Here is a 22690-nt window from a genome sequence, read left to right on the forward strand (position 1 = left end):
ATAATCAATTTTTTGTTTTCTCTGTACAGTAATTTCAGACTTCATGTGGACTTTGAACAATATAATTCCTATTTTTTGCTGAAGTCTAGTTTATAACTATTGCAATTTCAGACTTTTTCTTGCAAATTAACCTTCTGACCAGAGTATTCCCGACTATTCCCTTAAGTTTGGTTTTTCACCAGTATAATTCTTAAATTTTTGATGATTATTGATGAACCGTTTTGTTAAATATCGACGTTTATTAACAAACCAACGTCACCGTATCCTCCTACAGAATTCTACGTGTAAACCTAAATTTTTGCGGTTAGCTTTAAAGCGTCCCGTCTGTTCCAACGCAAAAGCTGCGACTTTAACGAGGAAAGTTTTGACACGAGGTCAGTTGAAAGCTCTCGTGTCCGGTTAGATTTCGAAAAGTTTCCGCTATGTTTTGATATTGAACGTGTTCTGTGGTAAAAGCTTTCTAAACGGTTTGTTTTTGAGATGAAATTTGCTACATTACAGTTTAATCTCATAGTTTCCTTAAAAAAAATTATTATTATTCCCACTTGGCGGTTTAGATGGAAATTTTAAATTGTATTATTTCGATATTAACCGCGTTTCTACGCAAAGAAACAAAGGTAATATTAAATTCCACCTCGAAAAACGACATCTTTATGGACTCGAAACCGTAAAATAGCTCGTCTGGCATTTTGCGAAATACTCCGGCTAATGGAGAAAGATATTGGGGGGTAACATGCAATTGGAGTATTATTTTCCAGGGGGAAAATAGCTATATTAACGTTTCTTTGCGTGTAATCGCTGTTTATTTTATTTTTTATTTTAGATCGTAAGATTTTTTTAATGTACTAGAAAGACAATTGGGGTTTAAATTAAAAAAACCTTGTTAATTAAAGCGTTGCGTTGTGCTAAATTTAAAACGCTTCTTTCTTTCTTGGCCGTTTCGTTGTTCACATTCGGAATTAGGTCGTTAAATATTCATTCGTAACGCGTTAGAATGAGCAAGTGGTCCTAATTTGCGGTTGATACGTATTCATAGTGTCGTAGTCGTCGTCAACGAGTTGAAACGGCAGGAATTAAATTATCGCCCCGTTGAGCACATTTTCAGCTTTTGGACAACGCGTCTGGGCGAAAGGGGCCATTAATTATAACCAACCTGAAAACGGTTTTCGGTACTAATTAAATTTTCGACCAACGGCTTCCTCGACAAAGGCAAATTCCCTGTCTGGTAAAACAGAAAATCTTTTCACTTCGGAACTTACCGCGTGTTTCAAATTCTCCGTTTAACAACTTGAATAGAAAGAATTTGTGTTTAATTTATATAAATAAACTGATTTATAGTTGTATATTGATTTCGTACGTCATACAATATAATAATAATAATTTGTTGTAATATGTCAACTACATGTTTGTATTGGAATTGTCATCATAGTGATTTTTTGTTTAAATTTATTTTTGGTTGGTATTTCTAAACTAAACATTCTTGACACTTTTAATTTTTGTGACTTATCTAATTTTTTTAGTACTAGAACTATAAACATTTGGGTTTAGCCGAATTTAGACAACACATTTTTTATTTAAACATTAAAAGATAATTTTAAATTTAATTACAGCAATCTGTAACGAAATGTCAAAAAAATGAAGTAAGTACTTTCTCTTTTATTTAAGTTTTTCTAAGTTTACTTAAATTAATTTAGTGGAAAATAATCAATAAAGCGAGATACTTTTAAAATTGTAATTAGTTTATAATAATTAATATTTATTAATAATCAAAAATTTCACGTTTATAATATTGTGATTAATAAATCAGAGATGGCGCTAGTATCAAATTTCGTTGACAAGAATCTTGGTTTCCATGGAGATTCTTTGCTGCAATCAAATCATCATTAGAGTAAATGATGCGATTTTTAATCGATAAATGAAGAAATAATCGTTTAAATACGTTTAATACTATCAAATCAGGTTGTAAAAACGTTAAATTATGGTTAATGTTACCAGGGTCAGATTGGTTTACTTAAAGGGTGAATGCAGAAAGAGGAAATTTAGAAAGGAGTGAAATTAATCGGATTTTAAATTCCAGGTATTTATTTATATTTTTAACCATAACATAATATATAAAAACAATTAATTTCTTCGTTTAATGAGTAAGTTTGTAATAATTAATATTTATTTATTGGTAACCTCAAAATTTTGACGTTACTTATATTTTGATTAATGAATCGGAGATGGCGCCACAGTTAAAACTTTGTTAATTTTGATTTCTATGAAGATTCTTGCTTTCTAACTTTGTTATTGAGGAAATTTAATATTTCTTTCGCTCTAATTAGGATGTAAAAATGTTGAATTAGGTTCACAACGTAATTTGTGGTTCTTTCACGTTTGTTCCAATAATGAAACGTCAAAATGGTTGCATAACTTAATTTGTGTTTTTTAATTAAATTATTTTTTTTATAAATAGGAGATATTTCTAAAATTCTTTTGGTTAAAGTTGTTAATGAAATTGAATAAATTAACATATAAAAATAGATTTTTTTTAATCGTTTAATATCTTTTTTTTTTTCTTTTAGTCGTTTCTTTCCATTATTTCAAGACCAAAACCGACGATTTCCTACAGTTTCCTATTGCAAGACACCGCCTGTTCGTTCCGATTGTTGCCCTTCCGGTAATTTCCCGTCTTTTGTCCGACGCCGTTCACAAAGAGGAGAATTAATCGACCGCCGTCGACGCAAAAAAGGGGTCTAATTGAATCGGACTTCCGGCGACTGCGGCTAAGGCGACGGCCCACTTCCCGGTAAACACAAGTAAACAGACCCGAAGGTGAATTTCGGATCGAGGGGGACGTTTTTGTCGTCTGTTGCACCGGAAGTCTTTTACTAGGATTTAATTCCGGGCTGTAATCTTGGTAAGAATTAGATTAAATGTTCTTTTTGGGTGTTGATAATTGGGGGGATTATAAAAATAAATAGCAACTTTTTACTTTGCGAAATCGGATCGTAAAATTAAAAGTTGAAAGTGCATCTGTGACTCTTTCTCCGCGAAAGTACTTGGAACTCGCGTAAACCTTTCGTTTCTCACGTTGTAGAGTAGGCAAAGTAGAAAACACCGAAAAGTAGAAAATCCCCAACACGTTTTCCACGCCGAAAGAGATTCTTTTTCCCTCTTAAATGCAATGTGTGCGTTTCTTTTTCTTCACTCTCCTGGTATATCTCCAAGCTTCTTTCTGACAATGACGAACGATTGTTTGGTGTCACCACGATGTGTTCGCTTTCTTTTACAAATGTTTGAAAGTTTTTCGAGATGTATTACATTTATTTCTTTATTACACACATTTTTTCACTACATAAAAATAGTTTTTTTTTGATATAATAAATTATGTTACATGGGTAATTTTTTTTGTTAAAAAAAATCTGCATAAATCAGTAAAAGCCAGTATCTCGGCAATTATCGACAACCGTGTCGGTGCTGGTCGTATTTCACGCCCGTTTCGATGCACGCCACGTCAAATATTATTAAACGCGACTGAAACACAAACTGTGGCTGATTTATTCACAATGGTATATCGCCTGAAGTGAAATTGATAACGTGCAAAACGATTAAAACTGATTATATTCCGCTAGATTTGCTTCCACTTTTTAAACCGTTCGAAAAAGCAATAATTTTTTGAGGCTAAAACGTAAGCTTTGTTCGAAAAATGTTTCAAACAATAGATGCGGCGGAAAAGGAATGGAAAGGATAAGGAAAGTCTTCTTTGGGAAGTATCGCCGCGGGGTTTAGCCAGAAACGAGAATAAATCCTTCGTCGTAATATTCTTCGAGAGGTATTAAGTTCTGACAAATCCCCGGAGGCGTTCTTCCATTCGGGGGTGGGAGAAAATGGGGGGAATACGCTCAATTTCGGAAGCATTCACTCGTGACTATTCCCAGGTTGGTGGAGGTGCCAAGCAATCTCTTGCAGGAAACGTCATTAACTACGATGACAGCTTTTATCGATTTTTCCTTCAATTTCAACGAATTAGAATTGCAACGAAGTAAATATTTTTTTTAAATGAATTTATTTTCAAAGTAATTTCTTAGTTAATGTACTGAAAACGACCAAAACCAACTAATTCCCTTTAACAGTCGCATTTCCGACTGTAAATCACCCGCAATCGCAGCTTCACAGTCCATAGAATTACGAAGTTGCTCCGATAACAAAATCGCGGTGATTTCTTTTTACACAAATTTCCTTTTAACATTTTCAAATTTGTATTACTAAATAGAATCAATGTTAATACAGTAAAAATATTTTAGTACTAACGTTAGTATTAGTTCTAGTTTTAGTTGTTATTCAGCTTTAGATTGTTGTTTGTTTTTCATTGAACTAAAGCTAAAAAAGACCAAGAACTAGAAAGTTTCGGGTTTAGTCGTGAAAAAAACTTTCAGTTGTCAATGTCAACTTCAATTAATTTAATTAATTTATTAAATAACTTTTAAAGTGAGTCCAAACATGACGCATTTATCTCAAGAAACCAAAAAGTTCGAACTTTCAACTTTTAATTTTGACATATTAGTCAACTTTATAAAAAATCCTTTAAAATGAGTCCAAACTCGACATATTTCACTTTAATATTAATGGAAATACAATCACTTGCGGTTTGAAACGTCAACGTCAATTTTGACATATTTGTCATCTTCATTAAAAAACCTTTAAAATGAGTCCAAAGATGACGCACTTATCTCAAAAAACAAAAAAGTTAGGATAAAAAACAGTAAACCTGAAGTTAGCAACAATATTTTAATTAATACCAACCTTAATTTTTGATTTTTTTTATTATATGTGACAAATATTAAGACATTTTATAAAAATTAAGAATATTTCAAAATGACATTGACATTACAAATCGGAAGTTGCTTAATATCTCGACTAATATTGGAATTAAACGTATCATTTTTATATGTCATATATAATATGTCAAAATTGACGTTAACATTCTTAACCGGAAGTTGACAACAACTTCATTAATATTGAAGATAAATATGTCGTGTGTGTACTCATTGTAAAGGATTCTTAATGAGGATTACAAATATGTCAAAATTGAGGTTGACATTTTAAACCTGAAGTAGTTATCATACATGGTAATTCAAATTCGACTCCCACCATTGGAATCTCAGAAACCATAAGAGATACAGAAATGGTTAAATGGGGGCAAAGTTGCGTATCTTAGCGTTCATCATTTTTCAACTAAGTTTTTGGGTCTAGCCGTTTTTGTTTTTAAAATATGGCCGAAAAACAAAAAAATGACTTTCGTTTTTTGCCTATAACTTCTTTATTTTTCGTTTTTTCGTGAATCTGGAAAAATATTGTTAAGGCAACTTTTTATGAAAAATGTCATGACAGAACTAGAAATTTTCTCTGACATTTCGTGGGGTCGAATTTAAATTACCCTGTAGTTCGGGTTTAGCCCTTCGTCTCTCAAGACAGCTAAACCCGAATATTTCTAGTTCTAGATTTTGTGTTAGTTCTAATGATATAAAACTAGAACTAACACTAGCTAGCCGCCTTAAAAGACACACGGATAAGTCTAAAGACTTTAGTTTTAATTGTCATCCAGCGTTAGATTGTTGTTAATTTTTATTGAACTAAAAGTAATCGTTGAATTTCGTTGGATCGTAAGACCATTTTGTTTAAAACAGATGTAAAACGTTGTCTTTGGAGATGTTGTTTGAGATGGAGAAAAAAGTACACCTAATCTACTGCCTCAGCCGCAAGCGACCTCGGCTTTAAACTTTTTAGATCGTTAATGATATATCAGAAAGAAAACATTAAAGAAAGTGTACCTAATCTACTATGCCTCAGCCGCAAGTGACTTCGGCTTTAAAACTTTCTCCATCGTTAATGATATATCAGAGAGAAAATCATAAAAAAGTATATATAATACTAACACTAGAACTAAAAATATTCGGGTTTAGCGAAAAAAGTGTACCTAATCTAATGCCTCAGCCGCAAGCGACTTCGGCTTTAAAACTTTCTCGATCGCTAATGACATATCAGAAACAAAATCATAAGAAAAGTGTACATAATGTACTGCCTCGGCCGCAAGCGACCTCGGCTTTAAACTTTTTAGATCGTTAATGATATATCAGAAAGAAAATCATAAAAAAGTGTACATAATACCTGAAACTAGAACTAGAAATATTCGGGTGTAGCGAAAAAAGTGTACCTAATCTAATGCCTCAGCCGCAAGCGACTTCGGCTTTAAAACTTTCTCGATCGTTAATGACATATCAGAAAAAAAATCATAAAAAAAGTGTACCTTTTCTACTGCCTCGGCCGCAAGCGACCTCGGCTTTAAACTTTTTATATGGTTAATGATATATCAGAAAGAAAGCATTAAAAAGTGTACCTAATCTACTGCCTCAGCCGCAAGCGACTTCGGCTTTAAAACTTTCTCGATCGTTAATGATATATCAGAAAAAAAATCAGAAAAAAAGTATCTAATTTACTGCCTCGGCCGCAAGCGACCTCGGCTTCAAACTCTCTGGGTCGTTGATTTGAGACTTAATTTTGACGTCTTCGAAGTCGGCAATACGCTATGTATTAGGATTCACAAAGTTTACATAATTGCGTTAATTTCTTTTTAAAAAAATTCCTTTTAACATTTTAAAATTTGTATTACTAAATAGAGTGATATTATTATATTCTCAATGCGAGTCATCAAAATGACACTAAACCGCTTCATTTCCGGCGGATCCTCGATAACCCCTTTACAAGATACATTCTAGAATAGTGAGAGAGAAGGACTATATCTATATAGGAGGAATTTACGTGCGCAAATCCACGGCTTTATCCGATTAAGAGCCCTTTCGTGTTCCCGTAGGGTACTCTTTGGTCGGTTTACCTCGTTTGATGCGCTTTTGCGTTTAGATGAAACTCCATCTTTAGTAAGTGGTGAGGAGACAATTTAAACATTTAAGTTGTTATCTATTAACAACTTTCCTTTCGATCACGATTTGAATTCGCTTCGTTTTAGTTGGTAAACAAGAATGTTATTTACGTTTGTGTGGATAGGTATAATTTGAACGTTGATCACGTCGCGCTGTTGTTTGTCGGTTTATATTTGCGACGCAAAATCAGTTTTTGAGGTTGCGCTTCAAAGCTTCGCCCCATCCGCGGCTTTAACGAGGAAAGTTTTCGCAGCGAAACCAAAGCTTTCAACCGCGACTGTCCATAGAGTTTAAAAAAAAAAATGTTTGGGTAAGCTTTGATAATAAATTAAAATTAAAAATAAATCGCCTATTACATTTTTACCTGGATTTATCTTAAATTATGTAACGTTGTAACGTATTGTCTGGTTTTAAGAGGTTTCTAGAGGTGGCACCTGTGAGATTTACAATTTGTGTTTGGTGGACGTTTAGGGAATTGGTAGTCCCTGAGGGGATTCTCTCACGTCTTTGCGACATCCCGTAAGGATCCGTTTGAACGTGACAAGTCGCTTCGTGCAACGTCAGCTTTGGAATACATTGCTCTCGTCTTAGCATCGGGATTATTCTCTATCTTTACAACTAAATCTAAATCTTTACACTAACTTAAAGATAGAATTTATTTATTAATGTATTTTCTTGCTTATTTTTACAAAAATTTCAAATTAATCAAATAGTTATTTCCTGAAAGCACCTTCCCAGTTTTTTATTTTATATTTTCTTTGCTTTCAATCGATACGTTTTACATCCACTTGGTATTCGAAGCACTTTACTAAATTGATTAAAACAGGTAACGTTGAAATTGCCTGAATTTTTTGTTAAATATCACAAATAATATTTGTGATATGCTTTTTTATTTCGTTAATTTACAACATTTTTAAAATTACTAAATTTGTATATTGCATAAATGTTAATATTTTTATGTTTTATCATATTAATTTATTTCTTTTGTAAGATCCTGAAGAACTCGATGGACTCAAAAATCGTTTCAGAGAAATAAGGTAATTGTCTCTCTGCTGCCAAAGAAATACCATGAGATTGGCAAAGAAATATATGATGCCTCATAAACACCATTGCAAAATTATACTCCAGAATCTTGGAAATACACCTAAGCACTTGCATTGAGAAGAAGAGCAGATAGGTTTCAGACCAGGACGACTAACACAAGATCTTATTTTCTCCCTGCGCTGTATAAAAATGATGGAGGGAAATCTGCATGCAAGGTTTTCTTGGATATGGATTCTGCGTTTGATGAGGTACCAAGACAAGAAGTCTGGAAAGCACTAAAAAAGAAAGGGCTATTTGTAGTTTTTATGGATGAAGTGATGGCTCAACCTCAGACCGATCAAGAGCTAGACTTTGATATTGCAGGTAATGTAGTCTTCTGCGATGAGTTACTCGAATTTTTGAGTGGCCAGAAATACCACCATACTCAATTTTTTTCAGAAATGTATGTAAAAAAAATGTAATTTATGCTTGGTGTCTCCATTGACTCCATGATGTTATAAGGGTTAAAATTTTATATTTGAATTTGTATTTCTACTTGAGTTTTACAATCAAGTTTGATCCTAAACTGTATCAAAAGTAGCTTAGATGGCATTTAAGTGAAGAATTAGTGGTTACGAATGGCTACAATTATTTTTCTAGCTCAATTGAATGGGAAATAATGAAACTTTAAGATAATATTTCTTAAATAATTATTTTTAAATAACGAAGCGAATATTATATACATGGTGTGTCAAATGTCTCGAATATAGCCAATAACTTCGCCATTTGTAATTTTTGCGTTATTTGCTTGTTTGTATTGTTTTTTTTTTGCGATGAACATATCAAATCATATGGTTGTATAAGAAAAATTGCGTTTTTTTAAAGTTTTAAATCCGCTAATTACAATCAAAGTAGGCACCGAAATAACGCCGTTGACAGCTTTAAATATCAAAAAAATTATTTGATATGTTCATCGCGTAGAGGGATTTGTCCTCTATTAAAATGTGCAAAAAAAACATATGCATCCCATTTAAAATAACAATGTTGGTTGCCATAGCAATGAAACAAAGAACAATGTAAACAAGCAAATATCGCCAAAAAATGCGCCACAATTAATAAAGAATTTTTTATTTGAAACATTTTTCTTTAAAACCACAAATGTCGAAATTATTGGCTATATTCCAGACATTTGACACAGCCTGTATATACAGGTGTCTCACGTAACTGCTTCGTTAGAACCTTTTCAGGTTCCGCTATTCGTAGAGATTTGAAATTTTGGTAGCATGGGTTGTTTGCAAATATTTGCAAGATGTCCGCCACTTCCGGTCTACCTGAAGTAGACCATAATTTCGTTATTTTAAATGGAATGCTATAGTTTTTATTACACCGTTTAATTGTACGTAAAAAAATAGCTTGACTTTGATAAAAGTTTTTACCGAACATTCAACATTGTCTTCCGCAAGGAGTTTTTAGTCTTCTGTCGGTAGTATTTGGTCTTCTAAAAGCAATATTAGTATTCTGCAACCAATTTCTAGTCTCTTGGTAGCAGTACGTAGCCTTTTATAGACAATATCTATCTTTTTAAGCAGTTTCTAGTATTGTACAGGTAGTATTAGTCTTTCGCAATGAGTTTTTAGTCTTATGTCGGCAGTATTTGGTCTTCTAAAAGCAATATTAGTATTCTGCAACCAATTTCTAGTCTCTTGGTAGCAGTACGTAGCCTTTTATAGACAATATCTATCTTTTTAAGCAGTTTCTAGTATTGTACAGGTAGTATTTGTCTTCCACAAGGAGTTTTTAGTCTTATGTCGGCAGTATTTGGTCTTCTAAAAGTAATATTAGTATTCTGCAACCAATTTCGAGTCTCTTGGTAGCAGTACGTAGCCTTTTATAGACAATATCTATCTTTTTAAGCAGTTTCTAGTATTGTACAAGTAGTATTAGTCTTTCGCAATGAGGTTTTCGTCTTCTGTCGGGCGTATTTAGTCTTCTAGAAGCAGTATTAATATTCTGCAATCAATGTGTAATCTATTGGTAGCAATAACTAACCTTCTATTGACAATATCTATCTTCTGCATGCATTTTTTAGTATTGTATAGGTAGTATTTGTCTTCCACAAGGAGTTTTTAGTCTTATGTCGGCAGTATTTGGTCTTCTAAAAGCAATATTAGTATTCTGCAACCAATTTCTAGTATCTTGGTAGCAGTACGTAGCCTTTTATAGACAATATCTATCTTTTTAAGCAGTTTCCAGTATTGTACAGGTAGTATTAGTCTTTCGCAATGAGTTTTTCGTCTTCTGTCGGGCGTATTTAGTCTTCTAGAAGCAGTATTAATATTCTGCAATCAATGTGTAATCTATTGGTAGCAATAACTAACCTTCTATTGACAATATCTATCTTCTGCATGCATTTTTTAGTATTGTATAGGTAATATTTGTCTTCCACAAGGAGTTTTTAGTCTTCTGTCGGCAGTATTTGGTCTTCTACAAGCAATATTAGTATTCTGCAACCAATTTCTAGTCTCTTGGTAGCAGTACGTAGCCTTTTATAGACAATATCTATCTTTTTAAGCAGTTTCTAGTATTGTACAGGTAGTATTAGTCTTTCGCAATGAGTTTTTCGTCTTCTGTCGGGCGTATTTAGTCTTCTAGAAGCAGTATTAATATTCTGCAATCAATGTGTAATCTATTGGTAGCAATAACTAACCTTCTATTGACAATATCTATCTTTTGCATGCATTTTTTAGTATTGTATAGGTAATATTTGTCTTCCACAAGGAGTTTTTAGTCTTCTGTCGGCAGTATTTGGTCTTCTAGAAGCAATATTAGTATTCTGCAACCAATTTCTAGTCTCTTGGTAGCAGTACGTAGCCTTTTATAGACAATATTTATCTTTTTAAGCAGTTTCTAGTATTATACAAGTAGTATTAGTCTTTCGCAATGAGTTTTTCGTCTTCTGTCGGGCGTATTTAGTCTTCTAGAAGCAGTATTAATATTCTGCAATCAATGTGTAATCTATTGGTAGCAATAACTAACCTTCTATTGACAATATCTATCTTCTGCATGCATTTTTTAGTATTGTATAGGTAGTATTTGTCTTCCACAAGGAGTTTTTAGTCTTATGTCGGCAGTATTTGGTCTTCTACAAGCAATATTAGTATTCTGCAACCAATTTCTAGTCTCTTGGTAGCAGTATGTAGCCTTTTATAGACAATATCTATCTTTTTAAGCAGTTTCTAGTATTGTACAAGTAGTATTAGTCTTTCGCAATGAGTTTTTCGTCTTCTGTCGGGCGTATTTAGTCTTCTAGAAGCAGTATTAATATTCTGCAATCAATGTGTAATCTATTGGTAGCAATAACTAACCTTCTATTGACAATATCTATCTTCTGCATGCATTTTTTAGTATTGTATAGGTAGTATTTGTCTTCCACAAGGAGTTTTTAGTCTTATGTCGGCAGTATTTGGTCTTCTACAAGCAATATTAGTATTCTGCAACTAATTTCTAGTCTCTTGGTAGCAGTACCTAGCCTTTTATAGACAATATATTTTAAACCAGTTTCTAGTATTGTATAGGTAGCATTAGTCTTTCGCAAGGAAGACCATTTTATTTTGGCCAGAACCCAAGAAACGTCTAATGAGCGGTCTCGCTGAGACACCCTATATAAACCTGTATATTGCAGCGTCTCAGCTAATATCTTTGTAATTGAGTGGCTTCTACTGCCTCGGCCGCAAGCAACCTCGACTACTATCTCTTTGACGCTGCTCATTATAGGGTGTCAGTTAATATATCTGTAATTGAGCGAATTCTATTGCCTCGGCCGAAAGCGCCCTCGGCTATTACCCCTTTAACGTTGTATATTGCATCACCTTAGCTAATATATCTGTAAATGAGTGAATTCTACTGCCTCGGCCGCAAGCGACCTCGGCTACTTTTCTTTTAACTCTGTATATTGTAGCACCTCAACTAATATCTCTATAATTGAATGAATTCTACTGCCTCGGTCGCAAGCAACCTCGGCTACTATCTCTTTAACGCTGTATATTGCAACGCCTCAGCTGATATCTTTGTAAATGAGTGAGTTCTACTGCCTCGGCCGCAACCGACCTCGGCTACTTTTTTTTTAACGCTGTATATTGTAGCACCTCAACTAATATCTCTATAATTGAATGAATTCTACTGCTTCGGTCGCAAGCAACCTCGGCTACTATCTCTTTAACGCTGTATATTGCAACGCCTCAGCTGATATCTTTGTAATTGAGCGGATTCTATTGCCTTGGCCGCAAGCGACCTCGGCTATTATCCCTTTAACGTTGTATATTGCATCACCTTAGCTAATATATCTGTAAATGAGTGAATTCTACTGCCTCGGCCGCAAGCGACCTCGGCTACTCTTTTTAATGCTGTATATTGTAGCGCCTCAGCTAATATCTCTATAATTGAATGAATTCTATTGTCTCGGTCGCAAGCAACCTCGGCTAATATCTCTTTAACGCTGTATATTGCAACGCCTCAGCTGATATCTTTGTAATTGAGCGGATTCTATTGCCTCGGCCGAAAGCGACCTCGGCTATTATCCCTTTAACGCTGTATATTGCATCACCTTAACTAATATATCTGTAAATGAGTGAATTCTACTGCCTCGGCCGCAAGCGACCTCGGCTACTTTTTTTTTAACGCTGTATATTGTCGCACCTCAACTAATATCTCTATAATTGAATGAATTCTACTGCCTCGGTCGCAAGCAACCTCGGCTATATCTCTTTAACGCTGTATATTGCAACGCCTCAGCTGATATCTTTGTAATTGAGCGGATTCTATTGCCTCGGCCGAAAGTGACCTCGGCTATTATCCCTTTAACGTTGTATATTGCATCACCTTAGCTAATATATCTGTAAATGAGTGAATTCTACTGCCTCGGCCGCAAGCGACCTCGGCTACTTTTTTTTAACGCTGTATATCGTAGCACCTCAACTAATATCTCTATAATTGAATGAATTCTACTGCCTCGGTCGCAAGCAACCTCGGCTATATCTCTTTAACGCTGTATATTGCAACGCCTCAGCTGATATCTTTGTAATTGAGCGGATTCTATTGCCTCGGCCGAAAGCGACCTCGGCTATTATCCCTTTAACGTTGTATATTGCATCACCTTAGCTAATATATCTGTAAATGAGTGAATTCTACTGCCTCGGCCGCAAGCGACCTCGGCTACTTTTTTTTTAACGCTGTATATCGTAGCACCTCAACTAATATCTCTATAATTGAATGAATTCTACTGCCTCGGTCGCAAGCAACCTCGGCTATATCTCTTTAACGCTGTATATTGCAACGCCTCAGCTGATATCTTTGTAATTGAGCGGATTCTATTGCCTCGGCCGAAAGCGACCTCGGCTATTATCCCTTTAACGTTGTATATTGCATCACCTTAGCTAATATATCTGTAAATGAGTGAATTCTACTGCCTCGGCCGCAAGCGACCTCGGCTACTTTTTTTTTAACGCTGTATATCGTAGCATCTCAACTAATATCTCTATAATTGAATGAATTCTACTGCCTCGGTCGCAAGCAACCTCGGCTACTATCTCTTTAACGTTGTATATTGCAGCACCTTAGCTAATATATCTGTAGTTGGGTGGATTCTACTGCCTCGGCCGCAAGCGACCTCGGCTACTATCTTCTTAATTCTGTATATTGTAGCGCCTCAGCTAATATCTCTATAATTGAGTGACTATCTTTTTATTGACTATCTTTGTACTGGTTAGTATTTGGGATACATAAGATAAAAAATTAAAAATGAATTAATTAACGTTCGTTTATGATATTTCGTTATTAACTATGCTTAGTAATGAGTTTTTCTGTATGCCTAGTAGATAAGTTACACGATTTTAACACAAATCAAAAAATAAATATTACGTTGACAACTCCCTAGACGACCCAGATGATATTTAATTTCCTGTCTCGCAGTATTCCTGTCCGTTTGTCACCTGGGGTGTGAAACATCCCATGCGGAAAACGACGCAACGTTACATTCTCATATTTATCCTCATTCCCATGTCGTCGTCGTCGTCGTCGACTCCTTTTATCTCTATTCGCGTACGACAAAAACACGTCGCATGATGTTTCCGACTTTTTATTACAACCCCCAGATAATATTACACGGCGTTAGTATTACACATTTTATTTACAAGTAAAAATGCGCGGTGCGTTATTGATTTATTAAAGTAGATTAAGATTAGGTCAAATATATCTGGATGATTGCCAAGACGAGAAAAATCGAACACTTCTAAATTGAAATCTGGACGAAATAAATGACCGTCCGATCCACATTCACGTAGAACTCAAGAACAAACAAGACGGGCGCCTCCCACCACGGTCCATCGTACTAAATTTAAACAATTACCGGAGTTTCTAAGTACATACAAGACAAACGAGGACCCAGCAAATTGCTACCGGGCTGAAGGAACTATTCCGAAACAGTAATTTATTATACGGTAAATGTAATATGTTCATCTTAGCGAAACAGATTCATTTGTATCAGTCGGTTTAACACGACTACGAAAAAGCCGACGTTTAAACAACACACAAAAGAGTTTGAATTAAGAATGATGAATAAAGGTACGGTTTACGAAAGAATAGGAAGATGGAATTTCGAGTTTTCTAATTGTCGTTAACTACCGGGTGGAAGTTTAGTAGTTATTGGGGATGCTTAACGAGGACGTCCGGGAATCCTCAAGAACTCCTGCGGGCTCATAATTAATGAGAAAGGAGGAGGAATAGAAAGACAGGGTTTTGCAGACGAAAGTTATCTCTCACCGGATATTCGCTATTAAAAGTTATACGGGTTAAAAATTCCGAGAGATACTGATGAAAATTTAGGGCGCGCGCAGTTTTGTGAATCTTTTCGAGTTAATTCCGTTTCCGTGTGGTGGTTTTAAGTAGATAAGGGACGTTTGAATCCCTTTATGTGACTTGCTAAACAACGGATTATTCCGTTAATTTGAATATTAAATCTTTATTGCGTGGAGGAGCGCCCCCCTCAAAAAGTTAATTGAAAAATTTTTAAACATAAATACAATGATTAAAATAAAATAAGTTTTTCTTTGGGGTTGTTAGAATAAACAGACGTTCTCGGTTAAATGCAATTTCCTGAGACTATAAATAAGCAACAGCGTAATCCAATACCACCGCAATTAACAGAAGTTAGGATATTGGATTGGTTATTTATAGTTTCCGAGTTAATAACTGCATTATCCCTTCTCGGATTATTGTTTGATTTATATCGACCATTCATTTTATATATCTTGAAAAAAATTAAAAAAATATTTAAACGTCAAATTTAAATTTACCGCTTTTTGTATGATTTTACGATTAACGCCATCTCTATGTTTTAATAAATACTAAAGTGTTTGTGATATGTTTTTTTTTAATTTAAGTTATTTATCATTAAAATAAGTACTTAAAATTCATCATCGTTAACTATATGTAATAATAATGTTTTAATATCACGAATTTACTTATCTTTTAATTCTTTAATTTTAATTTATTACAACAACATGGAGAGATTTCGAAGTTTTATTCCACCTTAGAATTTAATCGGAGTATTTGAAAATGCTTATTTTGGAGGTTAGTGTTTAATTTTATGTTCAATTATCATTTTAATCGAAATTATCATCGAATGATTTTAATGATTTTCATGATTCAGCGCCATCTATAAGTCTTAATACTTAGTACTAAAGTGGTTATCTGTCAATTGTGACAAGTTCGTTCGCGTCTTATTTATTTATTTATAATCTACATTGATTTAAGTCTTAAAACAACTTACTATAATAAATTAGATCATATTTAACAATTTGTAAGCTTTACAAAGTTATTTTATCGATTAGAATTAGAACAATTCTTTAATTGTAGTTTTCGACAACAACATCAAGTGAATTCGAAGTTTTACTCATACAATCGAAACGGAGTGTTTGAAAATGATTATTTTTAAGGTTAGTGTTTGATTTTACATGTAATTATCGTCGTTTTAATTGAAAAATTAATTATAACATTTTTATTTTTTTATTCGAACAATTTTCATGGTTCAACGCCATCTTTACGTCTTAATAAGAATTAAAGTGGTTATCTGTCAATTGTGACAAGTGTAACAAGTTCGTTCGCGTCTTATTAATTTATTTATATCTAAGTCTCAAAACGACTTACTACAATAAATTAGTTCATGTTTAACTATTTGTAAGCTTTACAAAGTTATTTTATCAATTAGAATTAGAACAATTCTTTAATTGTAGTTTTCGACAACAACATCAAGTGAATTCGAAGTTTTACTCATACAATCGAAACGGAGTGTTTGAAAATGATTATTTTTAAGGTTAGTGTTTCATTTTACATTTAATTATCGTCGATTTAATTGAAAAATTAATTATAACATTTTTATTTTTTTATTCGAACAATTTTCATCGTTCAACGCCATCTTTACGTCTTAATAAGAATTAAAGTGGTTATCTGTCAATTGTGACAAGTGTAACAAGTTCGTTCGCGTCTTATTAATTTATTTATATCTAAGTCTCAAAACAACTTACTACAATAAATTAGTTCATATTTAACAATTTGTAAGCTTTACAAAGTTATTTTATCAATTAGAATTAGAACAATTCTTTAATTGTAGTTTTCGACAACAACATCAAGTGAATTCGAAGTTTTACTCATACAATCGAAACGGAGTGTTTGAAAATGATTATTTTTAAGGTTAGTGTTTGATTTTACATTTAATTATCGTCGATTTAATTGAAAAATTAATTATAACATTTTTATTTTTTTATTCGAACAATTTTCATGGTTCAACGCCATCTTTACGTCTTAATAAGAATTAAAGTGGTTATCTGTCAATTGTGACAAGTGTAACAAGTTCGTTCGCGTCTTATTAATTTATTTATATCTAAGTCTCAAAACGACTTACTACAATAAATTAGTTCATGTTTAACTATTTGTAAGCTTTACAAAGTTATTTTATCAATTAGAATTAGAACAATTCTTTAATTGTAGTTTTCGACAACAACATCAAGTGAATTCGAAGTTTTACTCATACAATCGAAACGGAGTGTTTGAAAATGATTATTTTTAAGGTTAGTGTTTCATTTTACATTTAATTATCGTCGATTTAATTGAAAAATTAATTATAACATTTTTATTTTTTTATTCGAACAATTTTCATCGTTCAACGCCATCTTTACGTCTTAATAAGAATTAAAGTGGTTATCTGTCAATTGTGACAAGTGTAACAAGTTCGTTCGCGTCTTATTAATTTATTTATATCTAAGTCTCAAAACAACTTACTACAATAAATTAGTTCATATTTAACAATTTGTAAGCTTTACAAAGTTATTTTATCAATTAGAATTAGAACAATTCTTTAATTGTAGTTTTCGACAACAACATCAAGTGAATTCGAAGTTTTACTCATACAATCGAAACGGAGTGTTTGAAAATGATTATTTTTAAGGTTAGTGTTTGATTTTACATGTAATTATCGTCGTTTTAATTGAAAAATTAATTATAACATTTTTATTTTTTTATTCGAACAATTTTCATGGTTCAACGCCATCTTTACGTCTTAATAAGAATTAAAGTGGTTATCTGTCAATTGTGACAAGTGTAACAAGTTCGTTCGCGTCTTATTAATTTATTTATATCTTAAGTTTCAAAACAATTTATTACAATAAGGGCTTAACCATCGTGTTTAACTATTTGTAAGGTTTACGAAGTTACTTTATTAATTAGTATTAGCACAATTCTTTAATTTTAGTTTTCGCCAACAGCATCAAGTGCATTCGAAGATTCACTCATCACAGGATCTTATCGGAGTGCTTTAGGAAGTTTACCTTGGAGGTTAGTATTGTTATTATCATCATTATTTAATTGTAAAATGTATTAAGCGAAATATAAAAAATAATTTTCTCTCATAGTTTTTGAATGAGTTGTTATGTATCAGCGCCATCTCTATTTTTTAATCTGTACTAAATTCTTTATACTGTCATTATTAATTATGAATTTTTTGGCAAAAACCGATTTAATTCTGATACATACTTAAACATTAAAATTTACTATCCGTTGTAGTATTTATTATCAAGTAGTTATCTTAAGTTCTAATTTTTTAATTTCAGTTATCAACATGAAGAGCTTTCTGAGGAACATCGAAGGAGTTTCTAAGGTTAGTGCTTAATTTTAGAGTGATAGTAGCAGCTTTTTTTGGAAAGCTTTAACATTGCAGAGACTTCAGCTAGAAATTAACATTTATTTAGGGAATAATTAAATAACTTTGAAAGAGTTGCTGTGCTTTCATTTGATGAGATAAAAGCAAGTTTTGAATATAAGTATGATTAAAGAGAAGATGAAATTGCTAAAACTATAAATGCAAATTAGTTTAACAAAAACGTGTTGAATCAAAAAAAAAAAAACTTTTTACACTTTCAAATTACTAGAATAAACAGGAATCGTTTATTCCGGTGTCGATTTCTCGTTCACAAGCTTAATCAATTTGGGAAAGTGCCGCGAATACTAAGTACATGTAAACTTTATCGATTCTCGAAGCGGCGTTGGCCGTTTCTGGGATAGAGCGAAGTTCACAAAATAAGGATCGAGAATTCTCCGCCGAATATAGGCAACGGAACGAGTACGGTTTCACTTATTCCGAATTTAGCGAACTAACGGTAGATTATTTCCACGCTTTTATGGTTATAACCATAATATGGGGTCCACGTAATCCCCAAAGTGCTCCAAATACTTTATGAGAATCACATTTATCACAAAAATTTTCTTAATTAATAATCACTAAACACGTACAGACTGTTAGGTATTATTAACCGAGCCATATCGACTAAACACACACAATTGAGTGTTATCTTGGTTAGAACAGAATACTCAATGTATTGAGGATACTCCTTATCTTGTTACTGAGAAGATAGAGGCTAATTTACGTTGGATATTTTAATTAATTGTTATTAAATCAATTTTTATACATTACATTACCAAGCAAAGCACGATTTTTAATCTTGCGGGATTTAAAATTTATGGTTCCTCTCGATTTTAATCAATTTGCGGAACATTTTCTGAATACAAAGTGTATCCATTGATTTTGTGCGTCTTTTAAGACGGCTAAACTCGAATGTTTCTAGTTCTAGGTGTGGTATTAGTTCTAGTTTTATATCATCAGAACTAACATTAGACCTAAAACTAGCAACATTCGGGTTTAGCCGTCTTGAGCGAAAAAAGGCTAAACCCGAATGTTTCTAGTTCTCTCGGTCTAGTGTTAGTTCTAGTGGCAGTGGTAGGTACCGCTAGTTAGCATAAGATATTACTATGTTGTATATAGTTCATTTTTTTTCTATAATACCTGCCAAATTGTAAAGTTGGCAAAATTAACAGGGAGTTTTATTTTATCATGTTTTGAAATAAATATGTCACACTGATGTTTAAGTTTTGGTTATTCAACAAGAAAAGGTGCATAAAAATGTTGTGGGGTGTTTATTTGCTATTTATTTACCTAGAAAAGGTGTTTTGTTCTATTTAATTACTTAGTATCAAGTTTTTACAACAAATATGTACTTCGTTAAAATCGTATTTATCTAAAAATTTATTCGTATTTTAACCTCAACTATTTAGTTACTGATAATGTTACTAAAAATCAGGAAAACAACATAAATTTTATAACGGTCCTAGATAATATCAACAGAAACCCTAAAAAATTTACATTGACAAGTATTATAGCAAAAAAACGAACTATAGGTATTTTTATTGAACTAAAACTAGAAACATTCGGGTTTAGTCGTGAAAAGAACTTTCAGTTGTCAATGTCTACTTTAATTTTATTATTATATTCGTAATCTTCACAAAATAACCTTTAAAATGAGTCCAAACTCGACATATTTAACTTTAATATTAATGGAAATACAACCACTTCCGGTTTGAAACGTCAACGTCAATTTTGACATATTTGTCATCTTCATTAAAAAACCTTTAAAATGAGTCCAAAGATGACGCACTTATCTCAAAAAACAAAAAAGTTAGAATGAAAAACATAAACCCGAAGTTAGCAACAATGAAGATAGCAATTTAATTTTTAAATATTAATACCAACCTTAATTTTTCATTTTTTTTTGTTATTTTTGTTTTTGTGTCAAATATGAAGACTTTTTATAAAAATTAAGAATATGTCAAAATGACATTGACATTTCAAACCGGAAGTTGCTTATATCTCGAGTAATATTGAAATAAAACGTATCATGTTTGGACTCATTTTAAAGGATTTTTCACGACGATTACAAATATGTCAAAATTGACGTTGACATTCTTAACCGGAAGTTGACCATAACTTCATTAATATTAAAGATAAATATGTCGTGTTTGTACTCATTTTAAAGGATTTTTAATGAAGATTACAAATATGTCAAAATTGATGTTGACATTTTAAATTTGAAGTTAGTTATCATATAATGGACAAATGGACAACTTCATGATGTATTCTTTGTTAAAAAACCTTTAAAATGAGTCCAAAAATGACGCACTTATCTCCAAAAACAAAAAAGTTAGAATAAAAAACATTAAACCCGAAGTTAGCAACAATGAAGATAGCAATTTAATTTTTAAATATTAATACCAACCTTAATTTTTTATTTTTTTTGTTATATTTTTGTTTTTGTGACAAATATTAAGACATTTTATAAAAATTAAGAATATGTCAAAATGACATTGACATTTCAAACCGGAAGTTGGTTGTATCTCAAGTAATATTGGAATTAAACGTATCATGTTTGGACTCATTTTAAAGGATTTTTCACGGCGATTGCAAATATGTCAAAATTGACGTTGACAGTCTTAACCGGAAGTTTACCATAACTTCATTAATATCGAAAATAAATATGTCATGTTTGTACTCATTTTAAAGGATTTTTAATGAAGATTACAAATATGTCAAAATTGAGGTTGACATTTTAAACCTGAAGTTAGTTATCATACAGTGTGTCCGTAAAGTAGCTGATATGGGTAATAAAATCATTATGAACAATTTATGGAGATAAGATTTAAATTTTTTGAAACTTCATAAAAAATCCTTTAAAAATGAGTCCAAACTCGACATATTTAACTTTAATATTAATGGAAATGCAAGCACTTCCGGTTTGAAACGTCAACGTCAATTTTGACATATTTGTCATCTTTATTAAAAAACCTTTAAAATGAGTCCAAAGATGACGCACTTATCTCAAAAAGCAAAAAAGTTAGAATAAAAAACATTAAACCCGAAGTTAGCAACAATGAAGGTAGTAATTTAATTTTTAAATATTAATACCAACCTTAATTTTTAATTTTTTTTTATTATATTTTCGTTTTTGTGACAAATATTAAGACATTTTATAAAAATTAAGAATATGTCAAAATGACATTGATATTTCAAACCGGAAGTTTCTTATATCCATTAATATTGGAATTAAACATATCATGTTTGGACTCATTTTAAAGGATTTTTCACAACGATTACAAATATGTCAAAATTGACGTTGACATTCTTAACCGGAAGTTGACCATAACTTCATTAATATTGAAGATAAATATGTCGTGTTTGTACTCATTTTAAAGGATTTTTAATGAAGATTACAAATATGTCAAAATTAAGGTTGACATTTTAAACCTGAAGTTAGTTATCATACAGGGTGCCCATTATGTATGGAATATAGTATATATCTTGGTAGGTATCAACTTTATAAAAAAACATTTTATACAAAAGTTGTTTAATATTTTATTTGCCATAATAAGACAGCATTCAATTGTTTTTATTTCAGAAAACAAATGAGCAACGAATAACACTTGAAGTTTTTTAAATGGCAATGTACCCTTTCGTTAGGCTCATTTGATAGAGATTTTTTTTCTCTTTACGATGACGTAAAATTTTAGTACGCTTATATCAGAAAATTTTTGAAACAAATGTAATAATTGTTTATTAAGAAAATTTAACTAATAACATTAATCTAGATATCCGAGTCGTCAAGTACCTCGAATTATTAGAGATGTACACTAATTTTTCGTTTATTTGTTTTATTTTGTATGTAAATTTAATTTACAGTAATAATTCGAGGTACTTGACGATCCTCGGATATCTAGATTAATGTTGTTGATTAATTTTTATTAATAAACAATTTTTCTCAAAAATTTTCTGATGTAAGGATACAAAAATTTTACGCCATCGTAAAGAGAAAAATAATCTCTATTAAATGAGCCTAAAGAAAGAATACATTGCTATTTAAAAAAATTTAAGTATTATTCTTTACTCATTTGTTTTCTGAATTAAAAACAATTGACTGCAGTCTTATTATGGCAAATAAAATATTAAACAAGTTTTGTATAAAATGTTTTTCTATAAAGTTGATACCTACAAAGAGATATACTATATTCCATACATAATGGGCACCCTGTATAACAGAAGTTTTATAACTGAAGTTAATCTAGAGTTAATCATTTTTCTGCACTTTCTTTTTATTTTTAACGTGTTTTTTTAAAATTATTAAGTTAAAGTTAAATTATTGATTAGATTATACCACGTCTTGCAGAAACACCCTGTATAATCGTAAAACGTACCGAGTGACCAAGCGGTTTCTATGCTTGTGATAGCTGTGATAAAAGTGGACAGGCACCAAACAATTTTCAATAGTTTGAGCCTGTCTATTCTGAGAAGTCTTATATTTTTAGAGAGATGAAAA

The 22690-nt window shown here is 32.1% G+C and overlaps 1 protein-coding gene and 1 long non-coding RNA gene across 2 annotated transcripts in view; both read right to left on the reverse strand.

Moving 5' to 3' along the window:
* LOC111415810 (potassium channel subfamily K member 18-like) overlaps positions 1-22690 on the reverse strand; it is a 115551-nt gene that overhangs the window by 13541 nt on the left and 79320 nt on the right. The gene's annotated exons all lie outside the window — the stretch shown is intronic.
* Positions 793-1398, reverse strand: LOC139429845 (uncharacterized). Its single transcript, XR_011640415.1, has 2 exons — positions 1260-1398; positions 793-1153 (listed from the first exon to the last, which is right to left on the reverse strand). It is a non-coding gene; the product is annotated as an uncharacterized lncRNA (long non-coding RNA).

Source organism: Onthophagus taurus, chromosome 5, assembly GCF_036711975.1.
Source record: "Onthophagus taurus isolate NC chromosome 5, IU_Otau_3.0, whole genome shotgun sequence".
Classification (NCBI taxonomy): Eukaryota; Metazoa; Arthropoda; class Insecta; order Coleoptera; family Scarabaeidae; genus Onthophagus; species Onthophagus taurus.